The 12,423-nt window shown below is 45.6% G+C and overlaps 2 protein-coding genes and 8 non-coding genes across 17 annotated transcripts in view; all 10 read right to left on the reverse strand.

Annotated features, from left to right (window-relative positions):
- The window catches only part of LOC127944872 (uncharacterized), a 352,827-nt gene that overhangs the window by 154,856 nt on the left and 185,548 nt on the right, over window positions 1-12,423 (reverse strand). The gene's annotated exons all lie outside the window — the stretch shown is intronic.
- LOC127944298 (uncharacterized) overlaps window positions 1-12,423 on the reverse strand; it is a 170,237-nt gene that overhangs the window by 120,861 nt on the left and 36,953 nt on the right. The gene's annotated exons all lie outside the window — the stretch shown is intronic.
- Window positions 82-245, reverse strand: LOC127945221 (U1 spliceosomal RNA). The gene has a single exon (XR_008150568.1). It is a non-coding gene; the product is annotated as a U1 spliceosomal RNA (small nuclear RNA).
- LOC127945466 (U2 spliceosomal RNA) lies at window positions 620-810 on the reverse strand. Its single transcript, XR_008150797.1, has one exon. It is a non-coding gene; the product is annotated as a U2 spliceosomal RNA (small nuclear RNA).
- Window positions 3,300-3,463, reverse strand: LOC127945222 (U1 spliceosomal RNA). The gene has a single exon (XR_008150569.1). It is a non-coding gene; the product is annotated as a U1 spliceosomal RNA (small nuclear RNA).
- LOC127945467 (U2 spliceosomal RNA) lies at window positions 3,838-4,028 on the reverse strand. Its single transcript, XR_008150798.1, has one exon. It is a non-coding gene; the product is annotated as a U2 spliceosomal RNA (small nuclear RNA).
- Window positions 6,509-6,672, reverse strand: LOC127945223 (U1 spliceosomal RNA). The gene has a single exon (XR_008150570.1). It is a non-coding gene; the product is annotated as a U1 spliceosomal RNA (small nuclear RNA).
- LOC127945468 (U2 spliceosomal RNA) lies at window positions 7,047-7,237 on the reverse strand. The gene has a single exon (XR_008150799.1). It is a non-coding gene; the product is annotated as a U2 spliceosomal RNA (small nuclear RNA).
- On the reverse strand, window positions 9,727-9,890 carry LOC127945224 (U1 spliceosomal RNA). The gene has a single exon (XR_008150571.1). It is a non-coding gene; the product is annotated as a U1 spliceosomal RNA (small nuclear RNA).
- Window positions 10,265-10,455, reverse strand: LOC127945469 (U2 spliceosomal RNA). Its single transcript, XR_008150800.1, has one exon. It is a non-coding gene; the product is annotated as a U2 spliceosomal RNA (small nuclear RNA).

Raw genomic sequence — 12,423 nt, forward strand, 5'->3', positions numbered from 1 at the left:
ATGTGACAGAACTCCCCATTCTGAAAGGAAAATAAATAAAAAACTGTAAAAACCTCTTCTGCTTTGTTTCACCAACAATTTCAGGGGAGAGCGCGAACGCAGTCCCCCACTACCATAAATTATGCAGTCGAGATTCCCGCATTTGGGGAATTCGCAGGGGTCAGCATGGCCGGAGTGCAATGGACAAGCCTCGCCCTGGGTGAACCGCCTTCTTGATCATGGTGTCTCCCCTGCCAGGTAAGTATGAAGGCCCAGGCGGTCAGCCAGAGGTCTGATTTGCATCTCTACCATCCTCACCAACGGTTAGCCCTCCGCCCCCCCTCCGGGAAAGGAAGGACGGGTGCCTTCCGTTACTGGCCTGGAAACTGCCAAGCTCATGGGCCGGTGCTTCCCAACGCCAGTTTTAGATGACTCTCTTTAAACAAACACACCTGATTCGATGCGTCACCTCGTCTGTGAAAGACTTCAAGACCTCAGGTGGGTGCATCGTTAGTGGAAGAGTCCAAGACCCCAGGTGGACACATCAGGAAAAAAGTTTGCAATAAACCACAGCATCTGCAATGGCAGCTCTCATTCCTTGTTCTGCTATTCGACACAATAAATGGCAATCCCCAAAAAGGGAAAGCACACCGTTCCTGGAGACACTGCAATACCAGGCCGATGCATGGAGTGGACGGAGCAAGCCCCGGCTCCAGCTCCGTGATCTAAAAATCCATTTAATATGTAGTCCCCGGATGGGGGACGTATCAGATATTAAACTGATAAGAACAGATACTACACTTGATCTTAGCCAAAAGGCCGAGAAGCGATGCTGCTAAGACGCAGCAGGGAGGAAGCCGGACACGGCGATGCCCATCTCGGCTTTGGTAAGTTTTGGGAGACCTAAAAACGCTGGGGGATGGTACCCTGATAGCACACATACATCTAGGAGACGTCTATTTGACATATGAATTTACATCTGCAAGATGTAGTTTTAAGGCTGTTTGCTCATCTGCAATACGTCTATTGGACGTCTCCTTTTAGCAGTGTTTGGAAGGTTACTTTGGAAATGTAATAGGTTACAGATTACAAGTTACCCTGTTTAAAATGTTATAGTAGTATAACTTTTTCAATTACTTTATTAAAGTAATGTAACTAATTACTTTTGAGTACTTTTAGATTACTTTTCTAAATTTGTGAAAATGAAATAATAATAAATAAAAACATATACATCAACTCAAATACAGTTATCTAATAAGCATGTGTCATTCCTGTATAATAAACTCCTGAAACATTGGTGTTTTTTTAAACTGCTGTCTCTTTGTATATGATATGATAGGTAAAATGCATGACGTGACACAGAGCAGTTCTAGAAATGATGTTTATGTGCTCATGTACTCCTATATTGAGGCGGCAGAGGCTGACAACACTGCAAGCTTCAGTAGGCCTATTTGTATTAAATGAAACTGCATGTTTTTGCCATTAATTTACAGGAAGGGCGGACTGGGAAAAACAAAAAATTCTGTTAAAATTCTGGAAATTATTAGGGCGTATGTCTCAGAACAGTCAGTGCAATTTGGGAAAGAAATCAGTGAAATCTGTATGTGGATGTGTGTAAATATTCAAATGTAATTGCCTTTGTAATCGTTAAAAATTTCATAAGTAACTTTAATTTAATTACTAATTTTTTCTTCGTAACTGTAACTAATTACAGTTACATTCATTTTGTAATTAAATTACGTAATGCTGTTACATGTAACTAGTTACTCCCCAACACTGCCTTTTAGATGTCAGATAGATGTCAATTAGATGTCTTTTAGATGTTTATGATTTAGAAGGTATATAAAACTGACATCTGAAAGGCGTATGTCAGACGTTTGTAGATGGCAGATGCTTTCCAGATCAACATTTCTTTAACAGACATCTTGCAGACGTAAGTGTGCTATCTGGGTAGTACCCTCCCCTGTCTACAACGTCACCGGGCCTCGTCCCGATCGGCCTGACGGAAAGTACGGCATGGCTCGTAACTCCCAAACGGTTGGTCGCAGAGCCACGTGCCTTATGTCACCGGAATCCTTGGCTCGAGCCGAACGAGACGCAGGTCTCAGATTGGCCCGTCGCTCTGACGAAATTTTCGGGTATTTTGGATTTTGTCGAAAACCTTCTTTTGCAACCTGGCGCCAGGTATTTGGCCCAGTCCCACCCAAATCAGCACAGAAAGCCTCTCTGGAGTCTGAGTGTCAATAATCATCCAAAAAAAATAGGAAATTTCCATTCACCTTGGCGAGGGGACCTCAAAGCGTGCTAAGGTGGCGTGTCCGAGGTGGCTCGAATGGCTATAACTCCAGGAAGGAGTGAGATCCCTTCACCCAAATCGGCACACCTGTGCAGGGGCTCAGTCCGAGGCCAGGTGAAAAGGGACGCGGCGACAGGCCACTAGGTGGCGCCGTAAGCTGAAAAATAGGGAAAATGTAATGTAAATGGACAATCAAACAAAGATGAAAACACCTGCAACACTGCGGGATGGTAGTACCCTCCCCTGTCTGCAACGTCACCGGGCCTTGTCCCGATCGGCCTGACGGTGGAACTGCAGCGACGGAAAGTACGGCATCGCTCGTAACTCCCAAACGGTTGGTCGCAGAGCCACGTGCCTTATGTCACCGGAATCCTTGGCTCGAGCCGAACGAGACGCAGGTCTCAGATTGGCCCGTCGCTCTGACGAAATTTTCGGGTATTTTGGATTTTGTCGAAAACCTTCTTTTGCAACCTGGCGCCAGGTATTTGGCCCAGTCCCACCCAAATCAGCACAGAAAGCTTCTCTGGAGTCTGACTGTCAATAATCATCCAAAAAAAATAGGAAATTTCCATTCACCTTGGCGAGGGGACCTCAAAGCGTGCTAAGGTGGCGTGTCCGAGGTGGCTCGAATGGCTATAACTCCAGGAAGGAGTGAGATCCCTTCACCCAAATCGGCACACCTGTGCAGGGGCTCAGTCCGAGGCCAGGTGAAAAAGGGCGCGGCGACAGGCCACTAGGTGTCGCTGTAAGCGACAACAAAATTAATACGAATCGAAAAAAAGGACAACCAAACAACATGGAGACAGTTACAGCTAGGCTGCAGTCAGTCCAATCTACTTTCAAAGTAAGGTCTGCGCTATGTTCGAACTAAACTACCCACCAGGGTCCGATTTTTCAAGAGTGCAAGTGACTTTGTTTCACAGGCGCACAACACATATCTCGCATGTGACAGAACTCCCCATTCTGAAAGGAAAATAAATAAAAAACTGTAAAAACCTCTTCTGCTTTGTTTCACCAACAATTTCAGGGGAGAGCGCGAACGCAGTCCCCCACTACCATAAATTATGCAGTCGAGATTCCCGCATTTGGGGAATTCGCAGGGGTCAGCATGGCCGGAGTGCAATGGACAAGCCTCGCCCTGGGTGAACCGCCTTCTTGATCATGGTGTCTCCCCTGCCAGGTAAGTATGAAGGCCCAAGCGGTCAGCCAGAGGTCTGATTTGCATCTCTACCATCCTCACCAACGGTTAGCCCTCCGCCCCCCCTCCGGGAAAGGAAGGATGGGTGCCTTCCGTTACTGGCCTGGAAACTGCCAAGCTCATGGGCCGGTGCTTCCCAACGCCAGTTTTAGATGACTCTCTTTAAACAAACACACCTGATTCGATGCGTCACCTCGTCTGTGAAAGACTTCAAGACCTCAGGTGGGTGCATCGTTAGTGGAAGAGTCCAAGACCCCAGGTGGACACATCAGGAAAAAAGTTTGCAATAAACCACAGCATCTGCAATGGCAGCTCTCATTCCTTGTTCTGCTATTCGACACAATAAATGGCAATCCCCAAAAAGGGAAAGCACACCGTTCCTGGAGACACTGCAATACCAGGCCGATGCATGGAGTGGACGGAGCAAGCCCCGGCTCCAGCTCCGTGATCTAAAAATCCATTTAATATGTAGTCCCCGGATGGGGGACGTATCAGATATTAAACTGATAAGAACAGATACTACACTTGATCTTAGCCAAAAGGCCGAGAAGCGATGCTGCTAAGACGCAGCAGGGAGGAAGCCGGACACGGCGATGCCCATCTCGGCTTTGGTAAGTTTTGGGAGACCTAAAAACGCTGGGGGATGGTACCCTGATAGCACACATACATCTAGGAGACGTCTATTTGACATATGAATTTACATCTGCAAGATGTAGTTTTAAGGCTGTTTGCTCATCTGCAATACGTCTATTGGACGTCTCCTTTTAGCAGTGTTTGGAAGGTTACTTTGGAAATGTAATAGGTTACAGATTACAAGTTACCCTGTTTAAAATGTTATAGTAGTATAACTTTTTCAATTACTTTATTAAAGTAATGTAACTAATTACTTTTGAGTACTTTTAGATTACTTTTCTAAATTTGTGAAAATGAAATAATAATAAATAAAAACATATACATCAACTCAAATACAGTTATCTAATAAGCATGTGTCATTCCTGTATAATAAACTCCTGAAACATTGGTGTTTTTTTAAACTGCTGTCTCTTTGTATATGATATGATAGGTAAAATGCATGACGTGACACAGAGCAGTTCTAGAAATGATGTTTATGTGCTCATGTACTCCTATATTGAGGCGGCAGAGGCTGACAACACTGCAAGCTTCAGTAGGCCTATTTGTATTAAATGAAACTGCATGTTTTTGCCATTAATTTACAGGAAGGGCGGACTGGGAAAAACAAAAAATTCTGTTAAAATTCTGGAAATTATTAGGGCGTATGTCTCAGAACAGTCAGTGCAATTTGGGAAAGAAATCAGTGAAATCTGTATGTGGATGTGTGTAAATATTCAAATGTAATTGCCTTTGTAATCGTTAAAAATTTCATAAGTAACTTTAATTTAATTACTAATTTTTTCTTCGTAACTGTAACTAATTACAGTTACATTCATTTTGTAATTAAATTACGTAATGCTGTTACATGTAACTAGTTACTCCCCAACACTGCCTTTTAGATGTCAGATAGATGTCAATTAGATGTCTTTTAGATGTTTATGATTTAGAAGGTATATAAAACTGACATCTGAAAGGCGTATGTCAGACGTTTGTAGATGGCAGATGCTTTCCAGATCAACATTTCTTTAACAGACATCTTGCAGACGTAAGTGTGCTATCTGGGTAGTACCCTCCCCTGTCTACAACGTCACCGGGCCTCGTCCCGATCGGCCTGACGGAAAGTACGGCATGGCTCGTAACTCCCAAACGGTTGGTCGCAGAGCCACGTGCCTTATGTCACCGGAATCCTTGGCTCGAGCCGAACGAGACGCAGGTCTCAGATTGGCCCGTCGCTCTGACGAAATTTTCGGGTATTTTGTCGAAAACCTTCTTTTGCAACCTGGCGCCAGGTATTTGGCCCAGTCCCACCCAAATCAGCACAGAAAGCTTCTCTGGAGTCTGAGTGTCAATAATCATCCAAAAATAGAGGAAATTTCCATTCACCTTGGCGAGGGGACCTCAAAACGTGCTAAGGTGGCGTGTCCGAGGTGGCTCGAATGGCTATAACTCCAGGAAGGAGTGAGATCCCTTCACCCAAATCGGCACACCTGTGCAGGGGCTCAGTCCGAGGCCAGGTGAAAAGGGACGCGGCGACAGGCCACTAGGTGGCGCCGTAAGCTGAAAAATAGGGAAAATGTAATGTAAATGGACAATCAAACAAAGATGAAAACACCTGCAACACTGCGGGATGGTAGTACCCTCCCCTGTCTGCAACGTCACCGGGCCTTGTCCCGATCGGCCTGACGGTGGAACTGCAGCGACGGAAAGTACGGCATGGCTCGTAACTCCCAAACGGTTGGTCGCAGAGCCACGTGCCTTATGTCACCGGAATCCTTGGCTCGAGCCGAACGAGACGCAGGTCTCAGATTGGCCCGTCGCTCTGACGAAATTTTCGGGTATTTTGGATTTTGTCGAAAACCTTCTTTTGCAACCTGGCGCCAGGTATTTGGCCCAGTCCCACCCAAATCAGCACAGAAAGCTTCTCTGGAGTCTGACTGTCAATAATCATCCAAAAAAATAGGAAATTTCCATTCACCTTGGCGAGGGGACCTCAAAGCGTGCTAAGGTGGCGTGTCCGAGGTGGCTCGAATGGCTATAACTCCAGGAAGGAGTGAGATCCCTTCACCCAAATCGGCACACCTGTGCAGGGGCTCAGTCCGAGGCCAGGTGAAAAAGGGCGCGGCGACAGGCCACTAGGTGTCGCTGTAAGCGACAACAAAATTAATACGAATCGAAAAAAAGGACAACCAAACAACATGGAGACAGTTACAGCTAGGCTGCAGTCAGTCCAATCTACTTTCAAAGTAAGGTCTGCGCTATGTTCGAACTAAACTACCCACCAGGGTCCGATTTTTCAAGAGCGCAAGTGACTTTGTTTCACAGGCGCACAACACATATCTCGCATGTGACAGAACTCCCCATTCTGAAAGGAAAATAAATAAAAAACTGTAAAAACCTCTTCTGCTTTGTTTCACCAACAATTTCAGGGGAGAGCGCGAACGCAGTCCCCCACTACCATAAATTATGCAGTCGAGATTCCCGCATTTGGGGAATTCGCAGGGGTCAGCATGGCCGGAGTGCAATGGACAAGCCTCGCCCTGGGTGAACCGCCTTCTTGATCATGGTGTCTCCCCTGCCAGGTAAGTATGAAGGCCCAGGCGGTCAGCCAGAGGTCTGATTTGCATCTCTACCATCCTCACCAACGGTTAGCCCTCCGCCCCCCCTCCGGGAAAGGAAGGACGGGTGCCTTCCGTTACTGGCCTGGAAACTGCCAAGCTCATGGGCCGGTGCTTCCCAACGCCAGTTTTAGATGACTCTCTTTAAACAAACACACCTGATTCGATGCGTCACCTCGTCTGTGAAAGACTTCAAGACCTCAGGTGGGTGCATCGTTAGTGGAAGAGTCCAAGACCCCAGGTGGACACATCAGGAAAAAAGTTTGCAATAAACCACAGCATCTGCAATGGCAGCTCTCATTCCTTGTTCTGCTATTCGACACAATAAATGGCAATCCCCAAAAAGGGAAAGCACACCGTTCCTGGAGACACTGCAATACCAGGCCGATGCATGGAGTGGACGGAGCAAGCCCCGGCTCCAGCTCCGTGATCTAAAAATCCATTTAATATGTAGTCCCCGGATGGGGGACGTATCAGATATTAAACTGATAAGAACAGATACTACACTTGATCTTAGCCAAAAGGCCGAGAAGCGATGCTGCTAAGACGCAGCAGGGAGGAAGCCGGACACGGCGATGCCCATCTCGGCTTTGGTAAGTTTTGGGAGACCTAAAAACGCTGGGGGATGGTACCCTGATAGCACACATACATCTAGGAGACGTCTATTTGACATATGAATTTACATCTGCAAGATGTAGTTTTAAGGCTGTTTGCTCATCTGCAATACGTCTATTGGACGTCTCCTTTTAGCAGTGTTTGGAAGGTTACTTTGGAAATGTAATAGGTTACAGATTACAAGTTACCCTGTTTAAAATGTTATAGTAGTATAACTTTTTCAATTACTTTATTAAAGTAATGTAACTAATTACTTTTGAGTACTTTTAGATTACTTTTCTAAATTTGTGAAAATGAAATAATAATAAATAAAAACATATACATCAACTCAAATACAGTTATCTAATAAGCATGTGTCATTCCTGTATAATAAACTCCTGAAACATTGGTGTTTTTTTAAACTGCTGTCTCTTTGTATATGATATGATAGGTAAAATGCATGACGTGACACAGAGCAGTTCTAGAAATGATGTTTATGTGCTCATGTACTCCTATATTGAGGCGGCAGAGGCTGACAACACTGCAAGCTTCAGTAGGCCTATTTGTATTAAATGAAACTGCATGTTTTTGCCATTAATTTACAGGAAGGGCGGACTGGGAAAAACAAAAAATTCTGTTAAAATTCTGGAAATTATTAGGGCGTATGTCTCAGAACAGTCAGTGCAATTTGGGAAAGAAATCAGTGAAATCTGTATGTGGATGTGTGTAAATATTCAAATGTAATTGCCTTTGTAATCGTTAAAAATTTCATAAGTAACTTTAATTTAATTACTAATTTTTTCTTCGTAACTGTAACTAATTACAGTTACATTCATTTTGTAATTAAATTACGTAATGCTGTTACATGTAACTAGTTACTCCCCAACACTGCCTTTTAGATGTCAGATAGATGTCAATTAGATGTCTTTTAGATGTTTATGATTTAGAAGGTATATAAAACTGACATCTGAAAGGCGTATGTCAGACGTTTGTAGATGGCAGATGCTTTCCAGATCAACATTTCTTTAACAGACATCTTGCAGACGTAAGTGTGCTATCTGGGTAGTACCCTCCCCTGTCTACAACGTCACCGGGCCTCGTCCCGATCGGCCTGACGGAAAGTACGGCATGGCTCGTAACTCCCAAACGGTTGGTCGCAGAGCCACGTGCCTTATGTCACCGGAATCCTTGGCTCGAGCCGAACGAGACGCAGGTCTCAGATTGGCCCGTCGCTCTGACGAAATTTTCGGGTATTTTGGATTTTGTCGAAAACCTTCTTTTGCAACCTGGCGCCAGGTATTTGGCCCAGTCCCACCCAAATCAGCACAGAAAGCTTCTCTGGAGTCTGAGTGTCAATAATCATCCAAAAAAAATAGGAAATTTCCATTCACCTTGGCGAGGGGACCTCAAAGCGTGCTAAGGTGGCGTGTCCGAGGTGGCTCGAATGGCTATAACTCCAGGAAGGAGTGAGATCCCTTCACCCAAATCGGCACACCTGTGCAGGGGCTCAGTCCGAGGCCAGGTGAAAAGGGACGCGGCGACAGGCCACTAGGTGGCGCCGTAAGCTGAAAAATAGGGAAAATGTAATGTAAATGGACAATCAAACAAAGATGAAAACACCTGCAACACTGCGGGATGGTAGTACCCTCCCCTGTCTGCAACGTCACCGGGCCTTGTCCCGATCGGCCTGACGGTGGAACTGCAGCGACGGAAAGTACGGCATCGCTCGTAACTCCCAAACGGTTGGTCGCAGAGCCACGTGCCTTATGTCACCGGAATCCTTGGCTCGAGCCGAACGAGACGCAGGTCTCAGATTGGCCCGTCGCTCTGACGAAATTTTCGGGTATTTTGGATTTTGTCGAAAACCTTCTTTTGCAACCTGGCGCCAGGTATTTGGCCCAGTCCCACCCAAATCAGCACAGAAAGCTTCTCTGGAGTCTGACTGTCAATAATCATCCAAAAAAAATAGGAAATTTCCATTCACCTTGGCGAGGGGACCTCAAAGCGTGCTAAGGTGGCGTGTCCGAGGTGGCTCGAATGGCTATAACTCCAGGAAGGAGTGAGATCCCTTCACCCAAATCGGCACACCTGTGCAGGGGCTCAGTCCGAGGCCAGGTGAAAAAGGGCGCGGCGACAGGCCACTAGGTGTCGCTGTAAGCGACAACAAAATTAATACGAATCGAAAAAAAGGACAACCAAACAACATGGAGACAGTTACAGCTAGGCTGCAGTCAGTCCAATCTACTTTCAAAGTAAGGTCTGCGCTATGTTCGAACTAAACTACCCACCAGGGTCCGATTTTTCAAGAGCGCAAGTGACTTTGTTTCACAGGCGCACAACACATATCTCGCATGTGACAGAACTCCCCATTCTGAAAGGAAAATAAATAAAAAACTGTAAAAACCTCTTCTGCTTTGTTTCACCAACAATTTCAGGGGAGAGCGCGAACGCAGTCCCCCACTACCATAAATTATGCAGTCGAGATTCCCGCATTTGGGGAATTCGCAGGGGTCAGCATGGCCGGAGTGCAATGGACAAGCCTCGCCCTGGGTGAACCGCCTTCTTGATCATGGTGTCTCCCCTGCCAGGTAAGTATGAAGGCCCAGGCGGTCAGCCAGAGGTCTGATTTGCATCTCTACCATCCTCACCAACGGTTAGCCCTCCGCCCCCCCTCCGGGAAAGGAAGGATGGGTGCCTTCCGTTACTGGCCTGGAAACTGCCAAGCTCATGGGCCGGTGCTTCCCAACGCCAGTTTTAGATGACTCTCTTTAAACAAACACACCTGATTCGATGCGTCACCTCGTCTGTGAAAGACTTCAAGACCTCAGGTGGGTGCATCGTTAGTGGAAGAGTCCAAGACCCCAGGTGGACACATCAGGAAAAAAGTTTGCAATAAACCACAGCATCTGCAATGGCAGCTCTCATTCCTTGTTCTGCTATTCGACACAATAAATGGCAATCCCCAAAAAGGGAAAGCACACCGTTCCTGGAGACACTGCAATACCAGGCCGATGCATGGAGTGGACGGAGCAAGCCCCGGCTCCAGCTCCGTGATCTAAAAATCCATTTAATATGTAGTCCCCGGATGGGGGACGTATCAGATATTAAACTGATAAGAACAGATACTACACTTGATCTTAGCCAAAAGGCCGAGAAGCGATGCTGCTAAGACGCAGCAGGGAGGAAGCCGGACACGGCGATGCCCATCTCGGCTTTGGTAAGTTTTGGGAGACCTAAAAACGCTGGGGGATGGTACCCTGATAGCACACATACATCTAGGAGACGTCTATTTGACATATGAATTTACATCTGCAAGATGTAGTTTTAAGGCTGTTTGCTCATCTGCAATACGTCTATTGGACGTCTCCTTTTAGCAGTGTTTGGAAGGTTACTTTGGAAATGTAATAGGTTACAGATTACAAGTTACCCTGTTTAAAATGTTATAGTAGTATAACTTTTTCAATTACTTTATTAAAGTAATGTAACTAATTACTTTTGAGTACTTTTAGATTACTTTTCTAAATTTGTGAAAATGAAATAATAATAAATAAAAACATATACATCAACTCAAATACAGTTATCTAATAAGCATGTGTCATTCCTGTATAATAAACTCCTGAAACATTGGTGTTTTTTTAAACTGCTGTCTCTTTGTATATGATATGATAGGTAAAATGCATGACGTGACACAGAGCAGTTCTAGAAATGATGTTTATGTGCTCATGTACTCCTATATTGAGGCGGCAGAGGCTGACAACACTGCAAGCTTCAGTAGGCCTATTTGTATTAAATGAAACTGCATGTTTTTGCCATTAATTTACAGGAAGGGCGGACTGGGAAAAACAAAAAATTATGTTAAAATTCTGGAAATTATTAGGGCGTATGTCTCAGAACAGTCAGTGCAATTTGGGAAAGAAATCAGTGAAATCTGTATGTGGATGTGTGTAAATATTCAAATGTAATTGCCTTTGTAATCGTTAAAAATTTCATAAGTAACTTTAATTTAATTACTAATTTTTTCTTCGTAACTGTAACTAATTACAGTTACATTCATTTTGTAATTAAATTACGTAATGCTGTTACATGTAACTAGTTACTCCCCAACACTGCCTTTTAGATGTCAGATAGATGTCAATTAGATGTCTTTTAGATGTTTATGATTTAGAAGGTATATAAAACTGACATCTGAAAGGCGTATGTCAGACGTTTGTAGATGGCAGATGCTTTCCAGATCAACATTTCTTTAACAGACATCTTGCAGACGTAAGTGTGCTATCTGGGTAGTACCCTCCCCTGTCTACAACGTCACCGGGCCTCGTCCCGATCGGCCTGACGGAAAGTACGGCATGGCTCGTAACTCCCAAACGGTTGGTCGCAGAGCCACGTGCCTTATGTCACCGGAATCCTTGGCTCGAGCCGAACGAGACGCAGGTCTCAGATTGGCCCGTCGCTCTGACGAAATTTTCGGGTATTTTGTCGAAAACCTTCTTTTGCAACCTGGCGCCAGGTATTTGGCCCAGTCCCACCCAAATCAGCACAGAAAGCTTCTCTGGAGTCTGAGTGTCAATAATCATCCAAAAATAGAGGAAATTTCCATTCACCTTGGCGAGGGGACCTCAAAACGTGCTAAGGTGGCGTGTCCGAGGTGGCTCGAATGGCTATAACTCCAGGAAGGAGTGAGATCCCTTCACCCAAATCGGCACACCTGTGCAGGGGCTCAGTCCGAGGCCAGGTGAAAAGGGACGCGGCGACAGGCCACTAGGTGGCGCCGTAAGCTGAAAAATAGGGAAAATGTAATGTAAATGGACAATCAAACAAAGATGAAAACACCTGCAAAACTGCGGGATGGTAGTACCCTCCCCTGTCTGCAACGTCACCGGGCCTTGTCCCGATCGGCCTGACGGTGGAACTGCAGCGACGGAAAGTACGGCATGGCTCGTAACTCCCAAACGGTTGGTCGCAGAGCCACGTGCCTTATGTCACCGGAATCCTTGGCTCGAGCCGAACGAGACGCAGGTCTCAGATTGGCCCGTCGCTCTGACGAAATTTTCGGGTATTTTGGATTTTGTCGAAAACCTTCTTTTGCAACCTGGCGCCAGGTATTTGGCCCAGTCCCACCCAAATCAGCA

This window comes from Carassius gibelio, chromosome A23 (genome assembly GCF_023724105.1).
Source record: "Carassius gibelio isolate Cgi1373 ecotype wild population from Czech Republic chromosome A23, carGib1.2-hapl.c, whole genome shotgun sequence".
Lineage (NCBI taxonomy): Eukaryota > Metazoa > Chordata > Actinopteri > Cypriniformes > Cyprinidae > Carassius > Carassius gibelio.